This window comes from Fukomys damarensis, unplaced genomic scaffold, assembly GCF_012274545.1.
Source record: "Fukomys damarensis isolate Sample0158 unplaced genomic scaffold, DMR_v1.0_HiC HiC_scaffold_15, whole genome shotgun sequence".
Classification (NCBI taxonomy): domain Eukaryota; kingdom Metazoa; phylum Chordata; class Mammalia; order Rodentia; family Bathyergidae; genus Fukomys; species Fukomys damarensis.
In genome coordinates this window covers 10,476,423-10,502,591 of record NW_022900927.1, presented here as the reverse complement: position 1 = coordinate 10,502,591, position 26,169 = coordinate 10,476,423, and the positions used below count along the sequence as shown (strand labels likewise).

Sequence of the window (26,169 nt, the reverse complement as noted above, 5' to 3'; positions counted from 1 at the left end):
GCGCGCAGCCCCCCCGCCACACACACACACACACACACACACACACGCACACGCACACGCACACGCACACCCGGTATGCTGGACTCCACTCCGACGCCCGTAACACATAGCGTCCAGACAGGCGACAGAGACATAAGATCTTGAGCTCTTTCAGTGACTTGACAAGCATTAGATACACAGTTTTCTGTTACCTATGCATCATGGTAATTTTAGATTCTTCAAATTAAGCCTCAAAGAGAAGTTGTAGGTAAAGGATGCTACCAATGAAACCCAATGGGCGGACCTCATTTCCAGGGCCTCTGGGTTTGCTCAGGGAACGTCTGGGACTTAGAGCAGGGCGGGGCTGTGTTTGCAATCAACTAGTACTTCTGAATGAACATTGCTTACAATTGCCTACAGAAATTCAAGAAAAGAACCTGAATCTCCAAAGTTCCAGAAAATTATTGTGACATATTTTTCTTTCTAAACATTCGTTTGGGGGCTTAATATTTTTGTCAAATTTTGTCTGCCCTTGCCCGGGTACGGAAGTCGTGGTTTTCTGAGAGTTTCCGATGGTGGCTCCAAGGTGTGCGTATAGCCTCCCCTCCAGTGGTAACAGCCAGCGACTCCGAGTAAACTCAGTTACCCTCCTCAGGCACTACTGTGGCTCTGAATACAGCTGTGTGACCTAGTGTGTGTTCAAGCGCATAAATCTCAGTGGGAGGAGACAGCAATCATGAGTTCAGTACTATTTTGTCCTAAATCCACCTGTTTGGCTTGCAGATTCCAAAATCACTTCTCTCTATAATCAATATAAAAACAAAAGGAGGGAGGGAGGAATGGAGGGACGGAAGGGGAGGGGAGGGGATCAGATCAGCTTAAAATCCAACAGGGAGACAAAGAAGATGAGAGACAAAGTAGAGAAATGTACGGGTCAATCTTTGCAAATACAATGGAATACACTTTCAGTTCATTGCCCGGTTACCCTTCCTTTTCTGAGCCCTCAGAAATGGAAATCTCAGAGTGACCTCTAAGGTCATGCCTCTTTCCTCTTGTATCGGGTGCTTGGTCCATCTGTTGTTCACCACAAATATGGAGCCATGTTTTTTTGGTGGGGGAGAGTTTAATTTTACATCTTCCAAGGAAATCACCCAGCTTGGTGATAGTAACTCTTCCACAGTCCCCTTCTTTGTACCCCTTTCTTACAAGTGCCATTTCATTCATCAGAGAATTACAGACTTCTTGCGGCTTTTTTTTTTTTCTGGTACTGGGGATCCAACTCATGTCCTTGCACTTGCAAGGCAGGCAGCAGAACCACTGAGCTAAATCCCTGGCCCATTGTGGCTTTTTTTCTAAATTAAGCATACTGTTGCTTTAAACACGTCAAAACTGGACTGTACCCAGACTCTGTATTGAATAGCTACCAGCAGTATATTATAATTTGGTCATTTTAATTTCACTGCAGTTCTGAACATATCTATACTTTTCTTCCTACAAACAACATAAAATAGAACTGCACCTTTTAATTGTCTGATTGCTGACTATAGGAAAAATTGATATTTCTTCTATATCAGTGTATGTTTGTCATTTTGAAGAGTATATGCGGGCCGGGGATTTAGCTCAGTGGTTCAGTGGCCTGTCTTGCAAGCGCAAGGATCCAAGTTCAATCCCCAGTACCAAAAAACAAAACCAAAAAAAACACATAAAAAATTAAAGAGTATATGTAATGAATGATTTGATTTTCAAAAATCGAAATTATTTTTTAAAAGGCAATTAATTGGCCATCATGAGAAGTTTTTTCTTATATTTTATCTCTTTATTCTTAATTTAAGTAACACTGTAATTGTCTTAAATTACCTATGAGCCTGCCAGAGCATTTTCTACAGCTATTGGTCTGCTTTGGCCAAGGAGAAAATTTGGAGATCCTGGAGTTGTCTTTCTCTTATAGACAGCATTCAAAACATCCTGGCCTCTCCTCCCAATCCTCTTCCCCATTTCTGGTGGGCAGGTCCTAGGAAAGCCCACAAACCTGCTCTTGCTGTTCACATCCTGAACAACACCCTCTTTTAACACTAACTTTTTGGAAGTAGAATGTTAAGAGTGGAAGTATGTCTGATATTTGCTCTATTTCATAATCTCTACAATGTTTGGTAAAGAGCATTAGTCCCTTTATTTTAGAGAAGATAAATCATATTTTCACACAGTATCTACTGTATTTCATACAGTATCTAAGCTGGATTTCTGCCAGTCTTCTCTGAGTTCAAATGCTGTTTCACTACACTAAATTATTATGATACGCTTATTGTTTCTTTTTCTTTCTCCTTCCCTCCTAATGAAAATGTCATGAACAAGCTATTGTTGTTTAAATCAAGCTATTTCTTCACAATGATTATTACAGCTTCCACTTTTGGAATTCCTCTGACATATTAGGTATTGTAAAATAGACTTTAAAAAGGTTGCCTTATTTAATTTACCCATTACTGCCATTAGGCTCAAGAAATTAAGTACTTTGGTCTGGATCACCTATTAAATTAAATTCAAATCTCTTTGGTTTCAAATTACTTACTTTTTAGAAGAGAATTATACTTTCCATACCAGCTGACATCTGATGCACAGTCGTACCTAGCAACAACTTGGGAAGTAAAAGCCATATTTATATCAAATATAATTTTGTTTGATTTGTAGTTCAGAAAAATCATCATTATAAATACATGCTTTGTAACCATGTTGGCACAGAATAAAAAAAACCCTCAAGGGCTAAGGATTCAGCTCAGTGGTTCTACCACCTGCCTCGCAAGTGCAAGGCCTTGAGTTCGATCCCTGGTATTAAAAAACAACAACAACAACAACAACAACACAAAATCTCAATCCTGTCTTCAATCTTTGAAGAAAATGCTCATGATGCTCAGGGTTTGTTTTTAAACCAAACTCTGTAACCAGTTGTGTAAAGTTGATCAGTTAACCTAATGTAAGCCTGTTTTTCTCATTAATATAATGATGATAATAATAGTAACTTGTGTAGTGTTAAAGATGACCAAAAGAGATAATATAGGTAACATATTTGGTATTATTCTGGGTAAAATATGTCCTCAAGATCCATTACGCTGATTATGTTTTTACCACTTACAACAGCAGACTGAATACCCATACAAACAGGAGCAACAAGTTGAATATAGACTACTTTTCTAATATTAGTAGTTAGGAGGTAAGGTGGTAACCTTCACATTAACTCAGACTGGAGGTTTCTGGAGACACAAGGCTCTAGTGCTAAAACTTGAGGTGTCTTGGGAAAACTAAGATGAATTGATCAACCAAGTTCAGGCTTTGCCAATAAAGGCAATACTGACTTTTAGAACTGAATGGATGTTTTTCCGCCCCATCTGCCCCAGATGTCCCCCAAAGCCCAAGCCTCACACTGCCATAGGTGGGAAGTTTCAAAGGTGGATGTGTAAATGTGGCTTAAGGGTGTGATGCTGGGATTAAAAGGGTATAAAATACCAGCCCTACCCTGGACATGAGATGTTTGAAAATCCAGTTAATTCAATTATGATGTTTTTGTTTTTAAAGATTGTATACAATAAATATAAATACACTGTCTGTGAGGAAAAAATCATCAAAACTTACCTGCAGGCCAGGCATAGTGGTGCATGCCTATAATCCCAGAATTTAGGAGGCTGAGGCAGGAGTATCATCAAAAGTTTGAGGCCAACCTGGATTCCATAGTGATTTCAGAGGCAGCCTGAACTACAAAGCAAGACCCTGTCTTCAGTCCCCCACCCTCCAAAAAATACTTACTTACAGATGAAGATAGCACATGAAAACTTGTTGCCATGGAGTAAAGCTGACCAAACATTTTGTCATGGATTTTTAAAAATGAATAAAATAATTACTTTTTATGTAAGACCTCAAAACAGAAATATGAGAATTCAAGAAAGATATTAAAGGCAATGAGAGGAAAAAATATAATCTGACATAATTTAGAAGAGAAATAGGGAGAAATCACTCTGACAATATAAAATTGAAAATAGTTTGGGGAGGTCAGAAATTTATAAAGGTCAATATGGAGAAAATGGAAAATGATCACATTGAAATGGAAATAAACAGTGGAGGGAAAGAGGGTAGGAAGGGATGCATATCCTAATCAAGTCATTGAGCTTTAAAATAAGTAATAGTTCTTTACCAGGTAGGCAAAATAAACCTTATTTCTGAGGAAAAAAGTAGGTCATATCCATATTTCTCCATTGCAGCATTCAACATCAGAACAATGTCATTATTATAAAGTAAAGGATTTTACCCAGACAAGAAGTATTTCAAGTACAAACTCTATAAAACTCTATAAAAAACAGTTTGGAATATGCAAAACTCAGAATATTTGTCTGGAGCCAGTCTTTAGCCAAACAAAGAACCAATGTGATAGTGAAATGAGGGATGGTGAGCTTTGAAAAAACAGTAACACTAATCTTAAATAATGAACTGAGCACAAATATTGTAAAGTAAAAAATAAAGACATAAATATGTGATATAGCACATCTATAAATGTATAACTGTGTAGCATAGGAAACCCTTTCATGTAACAGAAATTTTAAGTATAAGGATACAAGTATGGAAAAAGATTAATTTTAGGAGTTTTTAATTCACATCCATCAGTTCATGGCAGAGTAAAAGGGCAAGGTCATAAGAGAAGAAAGGCGGCCTAAACAACATCATTGATATACTGTTGTATCTTGAAAACATACCTTTGCATAATGTTTACAAAACATTCATAAATTTCAAAAAGTAGAATTAGTGGAGACAACCTTCTCTGATCACACTGTAATAAAACTAAAAAGTAAAACAGAAAAATGAAAGTTTCTTTCTGAGAGTTTTAAAGCAACTAGAGTCAAATAGATAATGCAAAATATATTGAAAATTTTCTTTAGAAAATTAACAATAATAATAAGCTACACATCAGAATTTATGGGATTGAGTTGCAATAGGACACAGAAAATTTTATAAATTGAAAAATTTATAAATTATTGAAAAAATTAAAGAAAAGCAGAAGCATGGGCTGGGGATTTAGCTCAGTGGTTCCAGAGCCTGCCTTGCAAGTGCAAGGACCCAAGTTCAATCTCCAGTACCACAAAAAAAAGAAAAGAAAAGAAAAGAAAAAAAAGCAGAAGCAGAAGCAGAAATTAAACATATAAGAGAAAGAAAACAAAAACTGTGGGCCCTCATTATGCTAAAGATGATGGTTTTAATTGACAGATGGTAAAACCCAAGGTTACAATCCACACTATCCTAGGATAAAATTTCTTTTTTGTTTGTTTGTTTGTTTGTTATGAGTGATGAAGGTGAGGTTTCAAGAAAAAGAACTAGATATCTTATTTTTGGCTTACCCAACCAAGAAGAATTAAAAAAAATGAGTTTTACATCAGTACTATAAGTCATCAATTTAAGAAGTAATAATAAAAAGTATGCATAAATAGTACACATCATGTCAGAGTGGTGGTTTTCGTCAGGACATCATAAATAATCTCTATTTTCTGATTTTCTCTACTGTGAGCATAAACTCTTTTTTTTTTTTTGGTTTTTTGAGACAGGGTCTCACTATGTAGTTGAGACTGGCCTCGTTATATAACCCAGGCTGGTCTCAAACTCACAGCGATCCTCCTGCCTCAGACTCCCGAGTGCTGGGATTATAGGCGTGCGCCACCATGCCTGGCTTATAAATTCTTTAATGGCAATTAAAATGCAATCCTGTATCTCATAAAATACCCACAAATCAATTCTAGTTGGAATGTAGATCTACATATGGACTATAATACAGTTTTAAAGAAAACATAAGATAACATATGGACCTTGCAGTATGATAACTTTGTTTCAAAGGATTCAAAATTGTTAACCAACAATGGTAAGTGCACTTAGAGTAAAATAAGGAACTTCTAGGAGATTGAAGAATTTGAGAAATTAATGGTAATTATAATCATGTGCTATGAAATGATGTTTTCATCAATGACTGACCACATTTAAGAAGGTGTCCTTAAGATTATAAAGTAGCCTACAGGTTTTGGGCTTTTCCACCTAGACTTGTGTAAGCACACTTGATCATATTTCTGCAGTAACAAAGATCACCTAATAACTAATTTCTCAGAATGTATCCCCATCACTGACATATAACTAAATATGACAAAGCACTTGTTTAAGTATAAAAATAATACATGGGATTATAGTACAATTAAGAACTTCTGTTCACAGCACTGCCAAGAGAATGAAAATTGTGCTGGGGATTTAGCTCAACGTTTCCACCACCTGCTTCAAAAGCATAACGTCCTGAGTTTGATCCCTGATACCAAAAAAAGGAAGAAAGAAACATATTCTAGGGCCAGGGATTTAGCTCAGTGATGTCACTGCCTGACTTCTCAAGTGCAAGGTCCTGAGTTCAATCCTCAGTACCAAAAAAAAAAAAAAAAAAAAAAGACAGAGAGAGAGAGAGAATGAAAATTGTAAGAATAATTATTTGTAACACATTTATCTAATATTTATATGCAGAAAAAATACCTCTTAGAAAAAGACAGAGAAACAGAAGAATAGTAAAATGATTTTAAAAGATGTTTCACAAAACAGAATAAAACTATCTCTCCCCCAACAGGAAATTTTTCTCTAAATCATCAAGTGTCAAGGTAATGTAAATAAAAGCACAATGAAATACCAGCACCCACATACAGAGCAAACAAATTTAAAAGATGAATAACACCAAGTGTTGGCAAGGATATGGTATAGTTGAAGCTCTCAAAACACTGCTGGTGGGGACTCACATTTCTACAGCCACACTAGAAAGTGGTAAGATCTTGGAAAGCTGAAAAAATGCACTGTGCATTATTCCTAAGTATATCACAAGAAATGCATGTATAAATTTAAGAGACACAGACATTGTCTGAGTCACTTTTTTCAGTGCTGGGACAAAATATCCAACATTCCAACTTAAGTAAGAAGAGGTTTATTTTGGTTCATGTTTCAGTCCATAATCAACTGGCTTCAAGGCAGGACAATGTGACAGAGGGGGATGGCAGAGCAGAGCTGGTCCCCACATAAGGGACAAGAAGAGGAGTTGGGAAGGGAGATAAACCCTTACCAGGCCATGCCAGATCAGCATTAAGCACTCATAATCCAAGCCCCACCAATGAGTACAAGAGGCTCTTCAGGGACATCTCTAGATATAAAGCACAACAGACATGTGCAAGGATGCTCACAACACCACTATAATTGTAAGATCCTCAACCTAAAAACTATCCAAAAGCTAGTCAATGTTAGATCATAAATGTCACATAGGAACACAATGGAATATATAACCTTCAATTAATGCAAGAACAAATGAATCTCACAAAAATTAGTTAGAGAAAGACATATACTCCACAGGAAAGAGTTCATATTGCATTAGTGCATATATATGCAATATAAAAACTAGCACATAAAACTCAATTATGTCATTAGAATTTAGGGTAGTGGGCCGGGGATTTAGCTCAAGAGGTTCTGCTGACCCAAGTTTGATCCCTGGTACCAAAAAAGAAAACAAAACAAAATTTAGGGTAGTGGCTACTTCTTCACATACAAAGAATACAGACTGGAGTAAAGATGAGTGGCTTTTTAAGATATTAGTAACAATTTATTTCTTGATATAGATTCTAGTTGTACAAGTGAATCATTTGTGAAATGTTATCATCTGCATACTTATGGTCATATTTTTTGTGTGTAATACTATGGTAATTAAGACATGTTAATATATGAAGTAAAACTTTCATTACTATGTGAAAAATGTGTCAAAGGGCCAGGGATTTATCTCAGTGGTTCTGCCACCTGCCTCGCAAGCACAAGGTCCCAAGTTCAGTCCCCAGTACCAAAAAGAAAAATGTTTAAAAGAACCCCAGATACCTAAATGTTAAAATTTTGGGGGCTAAATATTTCTTTCCAGCTACAATTTAATACACTATTCAGAGTCCATAACTAGATTACAAAAACCAAAACTGTCACAGAAAGTCTGACGAAAACATCTGTCATGGGTATTTATTAGTCATGTAACCACATGTTCAATTGTTCTTTAAAATTAAAAAAGGAAGAAAGAAGGCCACACACTTCTTCCAAAGAATATATTTGTATTCAATTAAAGTACATGTACCAACTCCCCAAAAGGAAAGTAATCACTGTGTAATACAGAGATGTATTAATAAAAAATGAAAAAAAATGACAGAAAGCTAACATATATTGCTAATTACATGGCACCTAAGTAATGGATTAAAGAAGAAAAATTAAAATAAAGAAAAATAAAATCTAATAACTTTTCTTTGACTTTGAGAAATTTATTAATTATTCATTGGTAGATACAGTTTTGCTAAATTTACCTAAGAGAATGTAGAACTCTGATAGGTTTAACTATCATTTTCTGCCTAATTAAAACTTCCTGACCTTTTACACTCTCCTGCACATTAAGGTCCACAACCTCTTTTTGTTATAGGATTATTTAGTAGAAAAAAGTTTTTTTCTAACAGTGGATCCACATGAACATATCAACTGACTTTCTTTCTTTTTTGGTTTCAGGGGTCAAGCGAGGGCCCTTGCACTTGCAAGGCAGGTGGTGCAACCACTGAGACAAACTCTGGCCCTCGATTCACTTTCTATATGGAGCAATCATAATAGACTGTGAAAAGTGAAATAAAATTGGAAGAGTCAATTACTGAACAAAGAAGTAAACTTTTCTAAACCATTGCACAATTGTGGGGATTGAACTCGGAACCTTGTGATTGCAAGGCAGGCAGCAGAACCACTGAGCTAAATCCCCAGCCCACACAATAGTTTTTGTTTAAGTGGACTTTAAAATGGAATAGTGCAAAGTGTAATGAACTGATGTACCTGGCTTCTGAAAGCTGTTTTTTTTGCCCAAACATTCTAAAAAAATAAGTTCTTGGTAAGTTATGGTCTAAGATCCATATAAATAAAGTGGTTCCTTCTCAACAAAGAATTTAGTAAGTAGTATACTCTGTATTTTGTTTTGCTAATGAGACAAATTTCTAGCGATTTATTAAGGTTAGAAAAGGTCAAAAAAGTTGTTACTACAGTTTTTGTTTTTTGTTTGTTTGGTTTTTTTTTGGTACCAGGTATTGAACTCGGGTCCAGGCCACCAAACCACTGGGCTAAATCCCTGGCCCTTACTTTTTTAAATTCTACAGTAATGTGAAGATATACTAGGCCTAGAAAAAAACAAAAATAACTTTATTTTAAGGAATTTGTTAAATTAAAAAGTGGATACTGTGGCATTTAACCAGCAAAGAGTTGTTGTTGCTGCTGTTGGTGGTGGTGGTGGTGGTGGTGTTACTAGAAAAAAAAATTATGGCAAAGGATCAGAGAACACACAGGCACCAGTCTTGGAGTCCACCCCAGTTACATGACTGAATACCAAATGAGGTGGAACAAAACCCGGATAAAGTGAAAATAAGGCAAGGAGCCTTTAGCAAGCCAGTGAAGAAAAGGATGGCATCATTCCAGGGCAGAAGAAGAAGAAAGGGGGGCAACCCAGTTTTCAGTCCCCCTTCTGTCTCTCTTGGAAAGTCCCCTTTCTTTCTTTTCCTCAATAAAATTTTCCTATTCTTAACCTCCATTGTTCCTAGAATTCTTTCTTTAATTTTAGAGAACACAAACTCATGTTTTGGATATCTAGCAGGATTGGGAGTTACAGCTCTTCCCCTTCTATTATTTTGGAGTTCCCACTGAGATTACTGGACAGAGGTAAGAGTTTTCTTTCATAGGTTCTAACGTTGGTCTTTTTGCTTCATAGATTGTAACTTGTTTCATAGGCTCTCACTGGTTTCATAGATTCTAGTTTTTGTTTCATAAATTCTGGCCTTTGTTTTAGCTTTTGTTTCAAAAGTGTCTTAATTTTAAGTTGTATGTTTTAAATGTTTGAAAACTTATTTTTCTTATGCATTGTGTTTTGTTAAAATTACATTTTTTTCTTGTTTTGTAGGTGTTGCATTTGGACTTAGTGCCTTCAAAATGTTGTAAAATGGGTGTCTTATGAAATCATCTCAGATAGACACTTCAGGCTTTTATCTGTCCTTTATAGAATCATAAACAATGGTGACTACTCTGCCAACTATTAATTGTCTTTAGGGCAGCTGCTACTCTCCAAGCAGAGGACAGTTTTCTCCAATTGCCCTTTGGTGAATCCCCACTCCCATTGATGCCAATGGCAGGTGGAACAGATAGGCAATTGGGTTCCTTTCAGAGACAGATCTCTGATTGCATAGAACTAGAGGAAACTGAGGGAACAACTGAGGGGTCATGGCCAGGGCTACTCTCTGGCAGATACCCAAAGGTCCCTCAGAAGAAACTATCTACCGACAGCCCATCTGGGTAATCAGCAGAAAATCTCCAGATCTTGTCCTATCTGGGCTCCTCTGTGAGGTGAAAGGGGAACTCTGTCAGTGATCATCAGGTATCCTCTGTCTCAGAGTGATCTGAAACAATGCTGTCAGAGCCCTTTCTTAAACCTACATTAAGAGTTAAACTACAGGGTTGAACTGCTTTCTCTACTTACTAGTATAAGATAGACCTCTAGACAAATATAAAAAAACAAATCTATCATAGGTTAAAAACTGCCAAACCTTCTTGCCCCCTCCTAGGCATGGTCTTCATCATTTATGTGTGTAGGGGGGAGATGCCTTTTCTGATATGTTATGGACTTTGGAATGGAATGTTGACTATAGATTTATAAGATGTTATATGGTGATTTTTTGGATGTTTAATCAGCTTGAGTTTTTGAACTTTTTCTCTCTGTTAGTGAGTTAGAAACTCCCCTTAAACTTTTCTCCACCTTGTTGGGAGTTCATTTGAGAATCCCTCTTAGCCTGACTGCTCCTCTTTCCAAGAAAGTCAGACTAAGGTAACTCAGAACAACTGTTTTTTCTTACCTTAGGGAAAATAGAAATCAGTAACTTGCATTTGTTTTGACATGCTAACTAGAATATGGAACTATTTTGATCAAACTTTCTCTTCCTTTATATATGCACATGGATGTCTATAAAGTTGCCTTTACTATGTAGATTGTGGCTGCTAGGAAGTTCTATGAGTTTTAAATACCTAGTGAATTTAAAATGGACCTTAAAGGAGTAGTCTTGTTTTACTGCTAACAAAAGTTGCCTAAAAGACTGGATTGACAACAGAAATTTCTGACCTTTCTCAACCCTAGGGCCCAGAGCAGAATCTCTGACTTACATTTCTGGAGGTGATCTCTTTTGCAGAAAAAGTGCCCTATTTTCCTCTCTCTCTCTCTTTCAAGGAACTAGAAAGCAGTAGTTTGAATTTCTTGGATTGCTAAGAATACTTCTCTAAACATAGTTGCTAAAGCTGAAGTCAATTATAACTTGTGCTTTGAGAGTACTGACTAAAGTAGGGATATGGGTTACCTGATGAAGATAAGATCGCACACTGGTAAAGGGTAGATAGTCCAGTCTGGTTTTATTTCTAGGTCTCTCTCCAGATGGTAGCTACCTACCCTGGAATGGAATAAACCTTGGGATATGCCCTAGAGGGCACAGGAATCAAGCAGAGACTTATGGGATGCCATTTATTTCAGATTAGGAATTCCATATCTGAAACTCGCACTTCTTTTGAATATAATAAGTAGCAATTTAGTATTCCTCTGTGCCTGTGTGTAGTGTGCCTACCTCCTAACACCAAGTACACAAAGGAAAGTACTATAACACTCTCTCGCATTAGAATTATACTGTAAAAGAGAGAAAATGGTCAAAATCATCTTATGTTGAGATTTTCTTTACATTAAGAGGTCATTCTTGCTTGTGTTCAAGTGTAAATGTAATAAGAGACGCCTCACACTTAAGACATTCAGTGCCTCTAAGCCTGAGTCTACTCCTCACCCTTTAGAACCTGAGAACAAAGTTTCAAAGACAATTTAAACCTTGACCATCAGGTGCTGACAATGGAGTATCTAGACCAGCCATAATTAAAACCTGAATGAGGCTATATCCAACCTTAGCTAAGTTATTCCAGCCCCTCAAAAAAAAATATTGTCAGGTAAAAAGAGCCAAAGACCAGGACCAGACCAGAACCATAACAAGCCTTTATTACGGGGAGGATCTGCTGGGCTGTCTCTGAACAAATGAGAGAAAAGCAACATGGCAGAATGGGGAGCGTCTTTTATAGGACTGGGATGTGGCTTATAGGAGCTGGGGTGGGACGGAGTGCTGTAGTGGCTAGGAATTGGTGAGCCTGTGACATCACTAGGAGGGGATGTGTCATCACTAATTAGGGGCATCTTTAAGGCCAGGGAACTCTAACAAATATCCTGCAGGAAGAAAATGGCAAATAAGAGACTATTTGTGTTTGTGTGTCTTTTTCTCAGTGATCTAAGTCAGATTAAATGAGACCTAATAAAGTTTTTGGGTGACCCTGATATGTACATTGAGGTCTTTAGAGAACTTACTCAGACCTATGGATGAGATTAGAAAGATGTAATGTTTTCCTTAAATCAAATATGGGTTTTTGATGAGAAACAAGTAGTATTACATTTATAGACAAATATCTTAATTTTGGAATCTCAGAAGATGGGCAACCAGGGGAATAACTGGTTTGTACTGGAACATAAGCAGTTCCTATGCAAGACCCTTACTAGCCTGCCAATCAGATAGGAGATTAAAGTAGAAGACATTTTCAGGCATATATTCTTGAAGGTTTAAGAAACATGAGAACTAAGCCTTTTGGGTATTTTAGATTGTCAACTATTTATCAGAAAGAGATGAGGACATTGTTATATTCTAATTTGATAAAAGGAAATACTGTAGTTTTTCCCCAAGTGAGTCTTGCAATATGTAGATGGTACAATGTAATATACCCCCTCAAAAGAGCTTTCGAGACAGGACAGCTGTGTTCCACTGAGTTTTCTAACAGACAGGACTTATAATGTTTCTTGATCTAAGGTGCAACTTTGCAGCCTTCAGGTAAAATGCTTAGGCCTTATTATATCTAAGGGAACCCAAAGACTGGGGTAAGAAAGAATTAAACCAATTCTTTCCTTTCCACAGTCCAAGATGCTAAAACCACAAAGGAGATTTCAAGAAATCACAGGCTCTTGTTGCCTTTACATAGCAGGATATAGTGAGATTGTGTGACCCATCTATCAGCCTATAGAAAAACTGAAAAGACAGTCACATTTTAAGCTGGGAACCTGCTTCCCAAACTGCATGACATAAGCTCAAACAAGCACATTTAAGTGCTTCACTCTAGGGCACCATTTCAGTTTGTATGTTGATAAAAGGTAAAACATGTCTTTTGGGAATGTTTCTACAAGATCAGGGAGCTGCTCAACAGCCTGTAGGGTATCAAGTCATAAATTAGATATTGTAGATTCAAAATAATTAATTTAAAAAGAAAAGCCCTAAACAATATAGTTAAAACACTTTCATTCTCTTTCAAGAGGCAAAAAGCAACATTCAGATTCTTTGATTATTGGTTTAATTCTCTGCTTGGCAATGCAGTTGGAGTTAGTCATAGCCTTTGTCTCTAGAGATGTGTTTTGCTAAGGATTGCAGATTCATTCTGGAAAAACTCCTGATCTTAATCTTCCTTTTATACTTGACATGATTAAGACTTAGTTATTGTGCCATACTTTAAAGAACTCTTCTGTCTCTTCTCCTCTGCCATGTACCTGAGAAATAATACAGTTTTCAATAGTGTTTAATTCAAGGACCTTCCCTCCTCTCTGGCTGCTGGATGTCAAGACAAATCTTCCAGAATGGTGAGATTCCCTTTCGTAGAACCCTTCCAGAGGAAAACTGACCTTCACTTATTTCTGGCCCATTTAGAAAACTGATCTAGCCTTAATCCTAAAACTCTTGAAGACTAAATGTAAGTTTTAGGCCAGATTTTTCTGTCTTTCAGCCCTCGGGCAAAATTAGAGACTGATAAGAACAGCTAACCCAGCTCTGGCCACTTCCTTGTAGTCTGCCACCACTGGCACTGGACAGGATAAGGGACAACTTAGGTTGGTCACAGAACTAGAGGGATAGACAGGGATATGTTTCCCTTTGTTTCTTTCCAAAATGGACAAAATGGTCATAGGTACACATCTATAGCACAGCAGATTAGAGCTTGGGCAGGTGTTCTTCCCTCACTGCATAGAATTCATACTTAGCTCCAAAGAGTGTCACCTAGTCTCTTCTACGTACAAACCTGGCCTGAGGGGACACCCACTAGAGATAATTAAAATTATATATAACAGTCTATCCCTTTAGAGAGAACAGTCATATGTGGTTATCAGCAAACATGAGAAACCTGGGGAGCTGGGCGTTCCAGCCAGATAAACTGTTAACTTAGGGCCCATCTTAAAACTATTTTTGCTTTCACAGGTATAGAAGATTTTTTATTCCTTTTGATTCTTCTTATAATACATTTCTTTTAATTGATCTACAAAGTTCTTTTTAATAACAATAAACCTAAAAGTTATAAAAGTTATTATAATTCAACTTGGCCAAATACATCTGAGTGTACTCTAGTTTATAAACAAGTTGCCTTTGTGTGTTCAATTTGATACAACATGTACAGCTGTTTTGTTTGATTTTTTTTCTTTTGGCATTTTGGATTTTTTAATAAGTTTGCCTGTAACTCAGGTTGGCTTATAGATAAATGTCACTAAAGACATGCTTTCCCCAGGGAGCCAGGTGATCCAAATAATATCAACTAGTTTTACAAATACAGTATGTATTGTTGTCTAAATATAATAATCAGAAATCTTTCGTTGGTCAAAAATAATGTGTTAATTGTTCTGATCTGGTTCTCATAGGTCATCTAAAATTTGTTAAGACAAAAAAGATTGTTGGGCTCAGGAAAACTACTGGACAGGACTCCCCTTGGTAAATAAAGGAGCAGCTTCATGGAAAAAATTTATTCCAGCCTTTGTTCGCAAATGGGATCCCAATAATTTCCATAGCCTTCTGGAAAAGTATTGTGCTATGTATACATTGGTCATGGTACAAGGGCTAAAATTTCTACAGGAAAAAATAAAGTTTTACTTAAAACGCTCTTGGTACAAATCAAAATTAAAGGACAAAGTTTTCATGTAACTCATTGTTATTTCATGGTGTTTCAAGTCTTCTCAGATACTATTTAATGATCTTTTGACTCAGGTATCTGCCTTTTTCTTGCACTCCAGCTCCTTGTGATGAGATACATGTCAAGCCAGCATAACTATTCAAATAAGTTTTCTTAAAAATTTATGTGATATGTGTTATATGTGTCACCACACTTAGGGATGCTCGGTCACCAAACAGTTGAAACAATGTCACAAACTAAAATTAGAGGTTAGACATTCTGAACTCCTAAGGTACATTTATAGGCCAATATGCATGTTCTCTTTAGATGGCATCCTACTAAAGGACAACAAATAAGAGTTTTCCTTATGTCATTTAATGTCTTGTGATTAGATGGAGGTATTTGACTGAAAGATTATTTCATGCTAAGATGAACATGTAGGTGTTACAAAGAAAACGTTATCATGATTGTCATGAGCTAAAATACTATGTGTGGCCCTTGATCTTAAGTTTCTCTATAATATATAACTGTTTTCTGCTAACATTCTGCAGGGATTCAACTACTAAAACCATGGTTGATATGAAATAACAGCCCCTCTAATTGTGTTTCATACTTCAAAGTGCTTAAGTCCAGACAAAATTATAATAGCTAAACTCACCGCTCCTACTATACTGTTAATGTCACCGATCTTCTCTTCTGGGTGTTCAACAGCTAAACTGCGGAGACCAAAAGTAGAAAGGTAACTGGGCTATGAGGACAGCCAATATTTTGGCCCTGGCCCTTAAGGTTTATAAGATCCAGGACACAAAAGGAATCTTTCCTACAGGATACTACATCTTTGGTAAGTCACCCCATCTCCTGAGCAGGGAGACTGCTGGACACAAGAGGACAAATGTACTGTGTGCCAAAGGATGGTCACCATGAGGGAAAGTCTCCCACACTTCCACTGAAAGCAACATGGTCAAGCAAGGCCATGACCCATCCTGATGGCTGACACTGACAGAGGAGCTGAGAGGCTCTATGCATGGTTGTAAAATAATGCCTGAGGAGACTTAACTGACCTTGATAGATAGCAAGAGGTTCATGTTGATTGACACAGGTCTCACTTTAACTTGATCTTAGACACCCAGAAGAAAAGAATAACCAAAAGAGGTATAAAATAATGCCATAGTAATAAAGCTAGATATAAAAAGGGGCTCCAGTCATGGACCCCTTCTGGCAGTTTCCAGCCCTATCAGTAGCAGACCATGGTTATGGATCATTACCATAGGAAAAAATTGTGGTAAAATCTGTAAGAGCTCAGCTAGAGTTTTAGACATCTTAGCTAAATTTGTTCTTCATATTGTCTCATCTTACAGCTAAAACTAGAGAGACTTCTAAGACCAGTAATTTCAATCACTATTTCAATTTCTGAAAGTAACTTTCTCCCCAACCTGCCCTTTCATTCTAGTGTGCTCCTGCTTAGATTACGCATACTCTAATTTCTTTAAAAAAAAAAAAAATGACACTGCCTGGCTCCTATGGCATACCTTTAACTGAACCCTCTGTAGAGTAACTCTAATGCTGACCACAACTTCAGAGCCTCTTCAGCTGGAAGTAGTAGCCAGTGCTGTCTTTGCCCTTTGCCCCCTCACAGCAGTTAGGGCTACTTCTTCAGAGAGGGGAACATTGCAGATAGGTAAGTTAATTAGATATCTTGTAGGCAGTTAGGGCTGCCCTCAAGGAGCCAACACAGCAAGGAGCCAATCTGGAAGACAATCAAGACACTTCCACTGAAGCCCAGAATTATAAAGGAAGAGAAACTACTGTACCTTTGTGCTTTCCCCTGGGGATAAATAGCAGTGATTGATATTCTAAATAGGTATTAATCACCTGGGTGGGAGCACCAAAGTCTTAGCCCTGCCTTTCCAGGAAATATCCCTGGCCCGACCCTTAATGCTTACTATGTGAGTTGCTCCCCCATTTGACCGCCATTTAATCAATATCACCTGGATGACTATACTTGTAATCTTATTGGTTGGTTCTGGTTTTGTCCACCTCGTGCCCACCTTGTAATTTTCCATTGGGTCTTATAGTTTTTTCTCACTTTGTACCTGCCTCATCACGTGGCTTTGCTGTACAAAACATCTTTGAGAAATGGGGTGAGTGGGCAACCCACTTTCTGTTCCCCCTTCCGTCTCTCTTAGACAGAAACTTTCTCTCCCTCAATAAATTTTTCCTACTCTTAAAAAAAAGAAGAAGAGGAAGAAGAAAAAGAGAAGGAGGAAAGGGGCAGCTCTCTCCCAGCTGGGTTTGAATTGCAAAGTTTTGGAAGCAATGGGAGGAGCTAAAATTAAGGCAACGTTCTCGCTGAAGATGTGGAAATACACTGGGCGAACAAGATGATGAATGAATCGTTTAAATATGAGGCTCCAGGGATACATGTGCAAATAGCCAGATGAATGTCTGCACTCAGGGGAATATGACACTGGGTAAAAATACATCCAGGCCTTTTCATTCCAATATACATTACCACATTTTTCAAAAGATGCAATCATTTATTTTATATAAATATGAACTAGTTACTATGCTGCTGAAGACATTGGCACAGCAAATGAAAAATATGTCAAATATTATTATCTTTCACGTCTCAGTTTGGTTTCTTATCTGTGATATGAGAAGATTGGACTGGATAACTTCTGTGGTTATTTGCACATCTAACTTTTCATTTCTTTGTAATACTGTGCTTTGAAATAATTACAATATATTCAAGCTCACTAGGGCATGGAAAACATCATGGGCTGAACCTTCATTATGAAGAGGGCAGCAAAAATGAATGTTGTCCTTAGCTCAAAGAAACAGTTTGTTCTCTGATGAATCAAAATAAGGTGGAAACTGAAGGTGTGGCCATTTTGGCTATACTGCTTCTGCCTATCCAGGAACAGGGGAAATCTTTCCCTTTTCTGATGTCCTTTTCAATTTCATTTTTGAGGCCGGGCATGGTGGCGCATGCCTGTAATCCCAGAACTCGGGAGGCTGAGGCAGGAGGATGGCTGTGAGTTCGAGACCAGCCTGGGCTACATAGTGAGTTCCAGGTCAGTCTCAACTACATAGTGAGACCCTGTCTCAAAAAACAAAAAACAAAACAATCAATTTCCTTTTTGAGAGTACTGTGGTTTTTGTTGTAGAGGTTTTTCAGTTCCTTGGTTAGGTTAAAGTGACAAAGAGATGGAGGGAGAAGGCAGGGGCAAGAGGAGAAGTGAAGGGGATGAGAAAAGAATTAAGATGTACTATGTACATATACTAGCTCCCCATGAGGAGCATAATCATTGTGTACTCCCAACATGTACTAGTAAAAACTGAAAATTAGGCCGGGGATTTAGCTCAGCAGTTCGGTGGCCTGCCTTGCAAGCGCAAGGACCTGAGTTCAATCCCCGGTACCAAAAAGAAAAACCCCTGAATATTAAAAAGAAAGCAGAGCTCATATTCCATGCTTTTACAATAAAGAAAAAAAATCAGATGATAAAAAGTAAACACCATATGAAGAGGTAAACTGCCAATGTAAAAGAAAGTAATCTATGGTTTCCTGAAGTTGAAAGGCAGGGGTAAGAACAAAATTTTAATTGTGGTCATGTTTCATCCATATTTGCATCTTTAAAACTTACAGATATGTGCATCAGTCTAAGGATCCCTAAGATTAAATAATAATGGAAATTCCACTTTTTACCAGCCTTTACATATGTTAATGCTGAATTTTCCAAAGGACATCCAAGATCTTTCATATTTCTGGATAATATCACTATAAATATATTGAAGCAGAGAGTACATCTTCCTGAAATTGTATTGCAAAGATCAAACAAGGCCAAAGACATAGCTGCCTTAAATTTTTTGTTTTGTTTTGTTTGTTGAGACAGGGTCTCACTATGTAGTTGAGACTGACCTCTAACTCAATATGGAGCCCAGGCTGGTCTCGAACTCACAGCAAACCTCCTGCCTCAGCCTCCCAAGTGCTGGGATTACAGGCGTGCACCACCATGCCCAGCTTGCCTTAATAAATATTGATAAATATTTATTGAAATCATTGCTAAACTGGTGAATCTCTTTAATCTTCTCTGAAAATGAAACACTGGGAGCTTGTCTCTAGGACCCAAATAAATCAGTACAAAGCAAAAGGAAAGAATACTACTAACTGGTAAATTGCATGTGGAAAGACATAAATGTACTTTCAATTGATTACTTTTTCACAAGAATATGCACTTAAAATACCAGAAATATACTTGTTAAAAGGAGATCCTTATATGTAATTAATATATCAGGGGATGAGTAGCCAAATGGTAAGGATAATCTCAGGAAATGTAGTCAATAGAAATACAGATTTCACAGCTTCAACTGCTGGGGTTTGGGCTTCCTCAAGAAACCAGAACTAGCACTGGTAATAATTACAAATAACATTCTGGGGTGCTTATTTGTCATGGCCTGGGCTTAGTGCATACATAAATTCTATAATTTGGTCTTCCCAGCAACCTTGTGTGTCAGGTACTATTAGTTTCTTCTTTTACAAATGAGGAAATTCCTTCTCATGGAGGTTAAGTAATTTATTCATGATTACGACAGATTAATAAGTGACAGAACTAATGTGGATCCAGTTCTCTTTGTAACCAGCATCCACTCTCTTCACTACACTGTTCACGTGGTACAATTCCTTTCTTTGTAGAGTGCAGAAAATGAGGCCCAGGGAATAATGTAAGTTGTCTTTATTCATGCCCCTTGTTAAGTGTCGAACCATGAACTGAACTCAGATCTCTTCCTTCCTAGCTCAGGCATCTCATCCATTCTTAAAAGTCATAAGCCCTTATAGATTAATTCTTAGTTTTGGAAACCTTACCGAATTCCAATTCATCAACTCAATGAATAGAATTCACTGCATAATTAAATGTTTAGACCCATTTTCCTTCTTGAAGAATCTTGGATTTGAGGTGGGGGATAGCGTATTCTTAGGGAAAGTCTGTTGGCATCTCATTCCTTAGCTGGATGCTTCCTAAACTGTAGAAATTACTTGGCTCATATTCAAAATTGAAGTATGAGAGTCCTTGAGACAGCCTAATGGATCCCTAGCATTTGGAGGCAGAGCCAAGGTTTATGACTCTTACTTGGAGCTGTCTGTAAGTAACTCTTGGTTGCTGGGTTGGTCAGCTTTCCCATCACTGAGACAAAATACCTGACATACATGTGTTAAAGAGAAAAGTTTTATTTGGCTCATGGTTTCAGAGAGTTTGGCCCATGGTTGGTTGGTTCCAAAGCAGAAATGAAGGGACTAGCAGAGGAAAGCTGATCAACCTATAGCAGCCAAGAAGCAGAGAGAGTAGGAACAGTCAGAGGGAGAGAGAGAGAGAGAGAGAGAGAGAGAGAGAGAGAGAGAGAGAGAGAGAGAGAAAGCTCTCAAAGGCATGACCAAGTGACCAACCTCCTCCAGTCAGGCCTCCTAACAGCACATTCAACTATAAACTCATCTATGAATTAATCCACTGGTGACTATAATGCTATCATCCAGTCACCTTCCAAATCTCCACCTCTGAACACAGGAGATTTGGGGATACATTTTAGATCTTAACAGTTGTTAAGTGAGTAGAGGAGAAAGGGCAGCAGTAGGAGTGGATAGCATACAGTTCCAGAATTTGGAAAAATTGAAATGCATGAATTCTGGCTAACTAAATGAGCAGAGTTGATGTAAGCCAGATTCAAGTCTAAGAGAACTACCTGATAGAGAAAAGGGATCCCACCAGAAAATGATTGTGAGGAACCACTTCCAGGATGGAAGCCTGGAAAACTGAAGGCTTTCTTGAAGAGTAAAGTGGAGAGAATGTCACTCTTGCCAGAGAATGGTGCAGTGTAGAGTACTTCCCAACATCGAGAGGTGAGCCTCAGAGGCAGCCACAGAGAAGCCTGCATCGGTAGAAGAGCAGTGTTTGAGCCTCTTACAGGAGGCACTAGCAGCAGACAGCAGAAGCAGCTTTGGTCAGAAAGCAGCATCTCTCCTCCTCCTAGCTTCTAAAATTGCTTCCTCATTGACTGCCCTTGACTTTCGCTTATTTCATAAACTGGTTTCTTCTGAGACTGAAGCAGTTGTTTAGCTGGTCTAGCGGTTCTTTATACAATTTTTTTTTGCTATCAATAATATTTTCTCTAATATATAATGCTTCTTTGCTCAGACCTTTCTTGATACCTGCTGCCTGATGATTAAAATTGAACACTTCAGTTTTCATGGGTGGGACTCAGTAATCCTTGCTCTGTATTCACTGTGCAACATTTAACTATTAGGCCCACTAGGAAGGAGAAAAATGTTAAAGAATTTTTAAGAGTAAATTTTAGTCCCCAAAGTTTGGTAACTGTGAACTTTTTTTTAACCCAGAAAAATTGCCATCGGATTGGCATAACCCTCTGACTTACAACAGTCACGCTTCCATCCCTCAATCTAAGTCCAGACCATCCAGCAAAGCTAAGCTCAAGTGTCACCTCTTTTTAAGATTACCTGATTCCCCAGTTGGATTCAGTTGCTCTTCTCTCTGCATTCTCTTCACTTCTTTTTTGTATTCTTGTGGCTTGGATCTTATTTCACTATGTATCGTATTATAGTCACGTAGCAAGGGTATAAGATAAAGCCCAAAATGTAAGTCCAGTGTAACTTTCAAACATATCAAGGCATTTGTTACAAAGATTTGAAAGATTCTAGTTGTACACAAATTCAAAGAGTGTGGAAGATGTGACTGAGACTCTTGAACAAGTCTGAGTTCAAATAAATCTCCTTTCTTGTGGGTAGTGAGAGCTGGAGACGAACCTGACTGGGCTACGTGGAGGTATTCAGACTCAGTCCTGGGGCAACAGTAGAAATGTGCCAGGGATGGAACTTAAGGAACCATCAGTAAACAACAGAGGGTTTAGAAGCTTCAAGTGACAGATTCTCAAATTTTCAGAGCCTAATAAAGGCTTTCATTATTGTATGGCACTGCAAGGAATGCTATTGGGAAGTTAAGAGTCACTTCATTGGAAAGAAGAAGGCTATTTCTTGATGCTGAAGGTGATGGGAAAAGAGAACGTATTGACAAACATGAGAATACTGTCATGACACCAAAGAGAAAGTAACGACTTTCAAACGGAGACTGAGCAATGTGGCGTGTGAGGTGAGCACGTGCACAGCCAGTGAGCAGAGCAAGCGTGACTGTGTGTCAGTATCGGGGGTCTTGGATGAATTACAGAATTTTAAAAACAACCACTTGTGGCTGCAGAGGGTATAATCTGAAAGTCACAAAAAACATGTGCAAACCATTCCATCAGGGAAAGGGGTTTGGATTTTACTTTTAGCTACTTCTCCCTCCTATCTATATCCCAGCATAGAAAACACTGCATGTAAAGGCTTGTAATTGTTGACACTTAATAGATGCCTGTTATGGTTTGGATCTTAAATGTTTTGCAAAGGCTTTTGTATTGAAGTGTTGGTTACAGCTGATGATACCATGGGGAGATAGTAAAGCCTTCAGAACTTGGCTAGTGGAAGTTGGATCCTCATGGGGTGAACATTTTTCCTCCACCTCATGCTTATACTATGATTTCCTACCTCCCCAACAGGACCAAAGATAATTGTGCCAAGGGACCATGGATTGAGACCTTAGAAACCAAAAGCCAAAATAAATCATTCCTCCTTACAAATTTATTATCTCAAGTATTTTGTCACAGCAACAGAAAGCTAACACAGTGTGTATTCAATACATAGGAAAAACATGGCAATTTTCTGTAAAATATTTCATAACTAGTTCTTGCAAAACAGCATCGTTAGCAATTCTCATTCTCTCACTTTAGCCTCAGTTTTCCAAATAGAAGGCACCTAGGCTTTCATCTGTGGAACAAACATTTTTCCTCTTCCTCTACTCCCAATTTCTTCTTCCTTTTCCCAACTCCTTTATCATGGTTAAGTGTTCCTTCCTTGTTTCAGCTATTTGACACTAGTCATGCTGACCAAACAGACATACGAACAGCATTCAGAGTGTACAACTGTTTTAGCAATAAGGCATGATGTCAAGGGTTGGTACAGGATTCAAACTTGGTCAGTCAGAATTATCCATGGAGTATTATACACAGACTCAGGGGGAAAAAACTCTTGTCTTTCTTCAGAGTCATGAAGTTGTCATTTTTACAACCTTAGAGCTATTGCTACCAGCCATTTTCTTTATCATATGAAAGGCTGTCGGAAAAGGAGAAAACGAAGGCTAGCAAAGTCAAGGTTGCACGTGTGTTTTCGTGTAGAGACAGGGACATGAAGAGAGACAGAGACAGAGAGAGGAGAGAGGGGAAGGGAGCTTGGGAAGACAGTAATTTGAATATGTTTCTGTTTATATTTCAGTATTATTTTCATGTTCTAAAATAAAAGTTATTTTCTTAAAAGAAATCACAAACATATATAATAAAATACATATTGGTGAGACACAGATAAATTTTTATCATCATTTGGTCAATCCAGCCTTGTCAAGCTGGCCTAGTTGATACTGTTTATTCCACTCTTATCACCATCTGTGATACTAATGAAGGTGCCGGCTTCACGTCCCTGCGCTAGAAGCTACCTTGTTTTCTGTAACTCTCTGTAGTTTCACTATAAATGTTTAAAGCATGCCAAGTTTATTATCTACAAAGGAGACTCCAAGCAAGACATGAGTTCCAAAGCTCTCTTACAACACTAGAATGCAATAGGAGAGTCAGTCATTATAAAAATCAGAAAGCTTTGTAAAATGCAAACTGATTGTTTCCTTTTTAAAGTTAGTTTTTAAAATATATCTTTCTTCATATATCCTGTTCCTGACTAAATAGTCTTGCTTAATATTTCTCAAGTAGATCACCACACTGGTTCTTAAAAATCAAAGAACTTGAAAGGGAGGGGATCTCTTCAGGGTGAAAATTAAGCAAAGAATAGAATGTTGAAAAAGAGAAATCAAAATTGTCTTGAACCACCAACAGATTTGAAAGTTGAATTATTCAAACAGATTTGAAAGTTGAATTATTCAAAGTGGCAAATTTTCTGGATTCCAGCTCTATGCTGCAAGAATTGGAAACAGATAACAGAGGCATTGTTGTATATTTTTCACTGCCAGCCTTCTGTTGTCACCACAAAACACCCAAGTCTCTGTTTCCATTGCCAGTTAGCAAGAACATTGCATGCAAAATAACAAAAGGAGTCCCTGGTTTTCTATTGAAGTGCCAAGTGTGCACCTTTATGCTTTTACAAAGAAGCTTCTCATCCAAAACTTTCGCTAATTAATTTGTCTAATACTGTATCAGTTAAAATTTGTTTTTATAATTTCTATCAGTTAGGCACATTAGGAATATAAGACAGATAAAATTTTGAAAAATGCAATTCCTATCATTTCTCACCAGCTTACAATCTTTAAATTGATATTGCCCACATTTAACTTAAAATTACATAAATGGTAGATTCTCTCTAGCTTTTTATTACAAAGTTCAATACCTCTTAACTCCATATTTTTAAAAATATTTGGGATATCAACAAACACTGGATTGACTCTTTTTTTTCCTTTCTCTTTTTCTTTGCTAACAAATTGTTTTTCTTTTTGAACTTTTCTACCCCCTTCATCAAAAGGAGGGTCCATGAGATTATTTTTGCTCTTATATGAAGGCAGAACTGTTCTGTATGATTTGAAGAGTCCTGCTCACAACTCTTTTCCTCCCTTTTTGCAGACTACTTGGTAGTAAGTCCTGCATCTCTAGAGAGCTCCAGTCATACTTCTGGGGAATTGCTGAAAGTAGAGAGGAGCAGAAGAGAGGCTGGAGAGAGCCAGTCACTGCCTGGGAAAAGCAGGTCTCATGGAGTAGAATCCTGGCCACACCACGAAAATGCAGTCCAGGAAAGGTCCTATCAATAATGAGAGGAAGCTTGGTACAGTGGTGCAAGCCTATAATCCCAGATATTTGGGAAGCCAAAGCAAGAGGAGCACAAGTTTAAACTGGACAACTTAATGAGTTTCTGTTTCAAAATAAAAAATAAAAGGGCTGGAGAAGTAACTTAGCAGTAGATTGTCCCTAGGTTTGATCTCCAATACAGAGACTGGGGAGGGGGAGTTGTTTCTTCAGACTTAAGTGGTGTCACACATGGGAATGCTCTTGGACAAGATGTTCCCATCTTCTGGATTCTCCACATATTAGAGAACAAGACTGATGTAGCTCCCTCATTAGATCCCAAAAGAATTGAATGTCCATATTTCCACCACTGCTTTGGCCTTTGGCTAACTCTGTATTATGTTGGAAGCAGACTTCTTTTAGACAATGCATGTCTAATAAAAACAGTTTAGAAAGACTAAAAATCCCCACTATATCTCTCAGCTAAAATTACATACAGATGCTGTTCAGCACTTGTATTAACTTGTAACTGTGAACAAATTATATGGTTTTAGGATCACAGAAAAGTTTTTGAAGTTGAAAATAACCACCATTACAGACAAAATAACCTGTCACTTCTTTTAGAGTTCAGGGAAATAAAATGTTGTTAACAAAATAAAACCTCCTGGATGTGTGCCAGAACCTAACATTACCTTCTCTCATGCACATCTAAAGTTCTTAAGTGTCAGTGAGTGGCTATTTAAGGCCATCTTCCTTAAAAAACATATATGAACTTTTAAGTTGACAATATGGAATGTCTGGTGTGCACATTTTTATTAACTTTTCCAATGGCCATAACATCTGAACCTTTATTTCATCTGAATTAAGCATATTAATTTCACAACTTTTACAAATCAAAGAAAATATTTTATAATTGATAAATAATTAAATAAAATAAATATTTGATAATTGATAAAGTAGTAGCAATATGCATCTTAATTCTGCTTATTATTCCCCTGCTTTTCACTATTTGAAACAAACAACAGAGTTTAGAAGTTATGATATCTTAAATTTTCTGTCTGGAGTTACTATATATTATAATAATGAGATATAAATTCTAAATTCAGAAGACATGTTACATTGTTATGATAAGAATGTAAATTCAGAAAAAAAAATCATTGTAATTTTATTCAATATTTTGAAGTATCGTTTAATTGTAAAAATAAATAACTGGTCTAAAATTTAAAGGGAACTTGC

At 37.4% G+C, this 26,169-nt stretch overlaps 1 protein-coding gene across 1 annotated transcript in view; it reads right to left on the bottom strand.

Annotated features, from left to right (window-relative positions):
- The window catches only part of Adamts20 (ADAM metallopeptidase with thrombospondin type 1 motif 20), a 275,934-nt gene that overhangs the window by 178,303 nt on the left and 71,462 nt on the right, over positions 1-26,169 (bottom strand). The window lies entirely within an intron of this gene.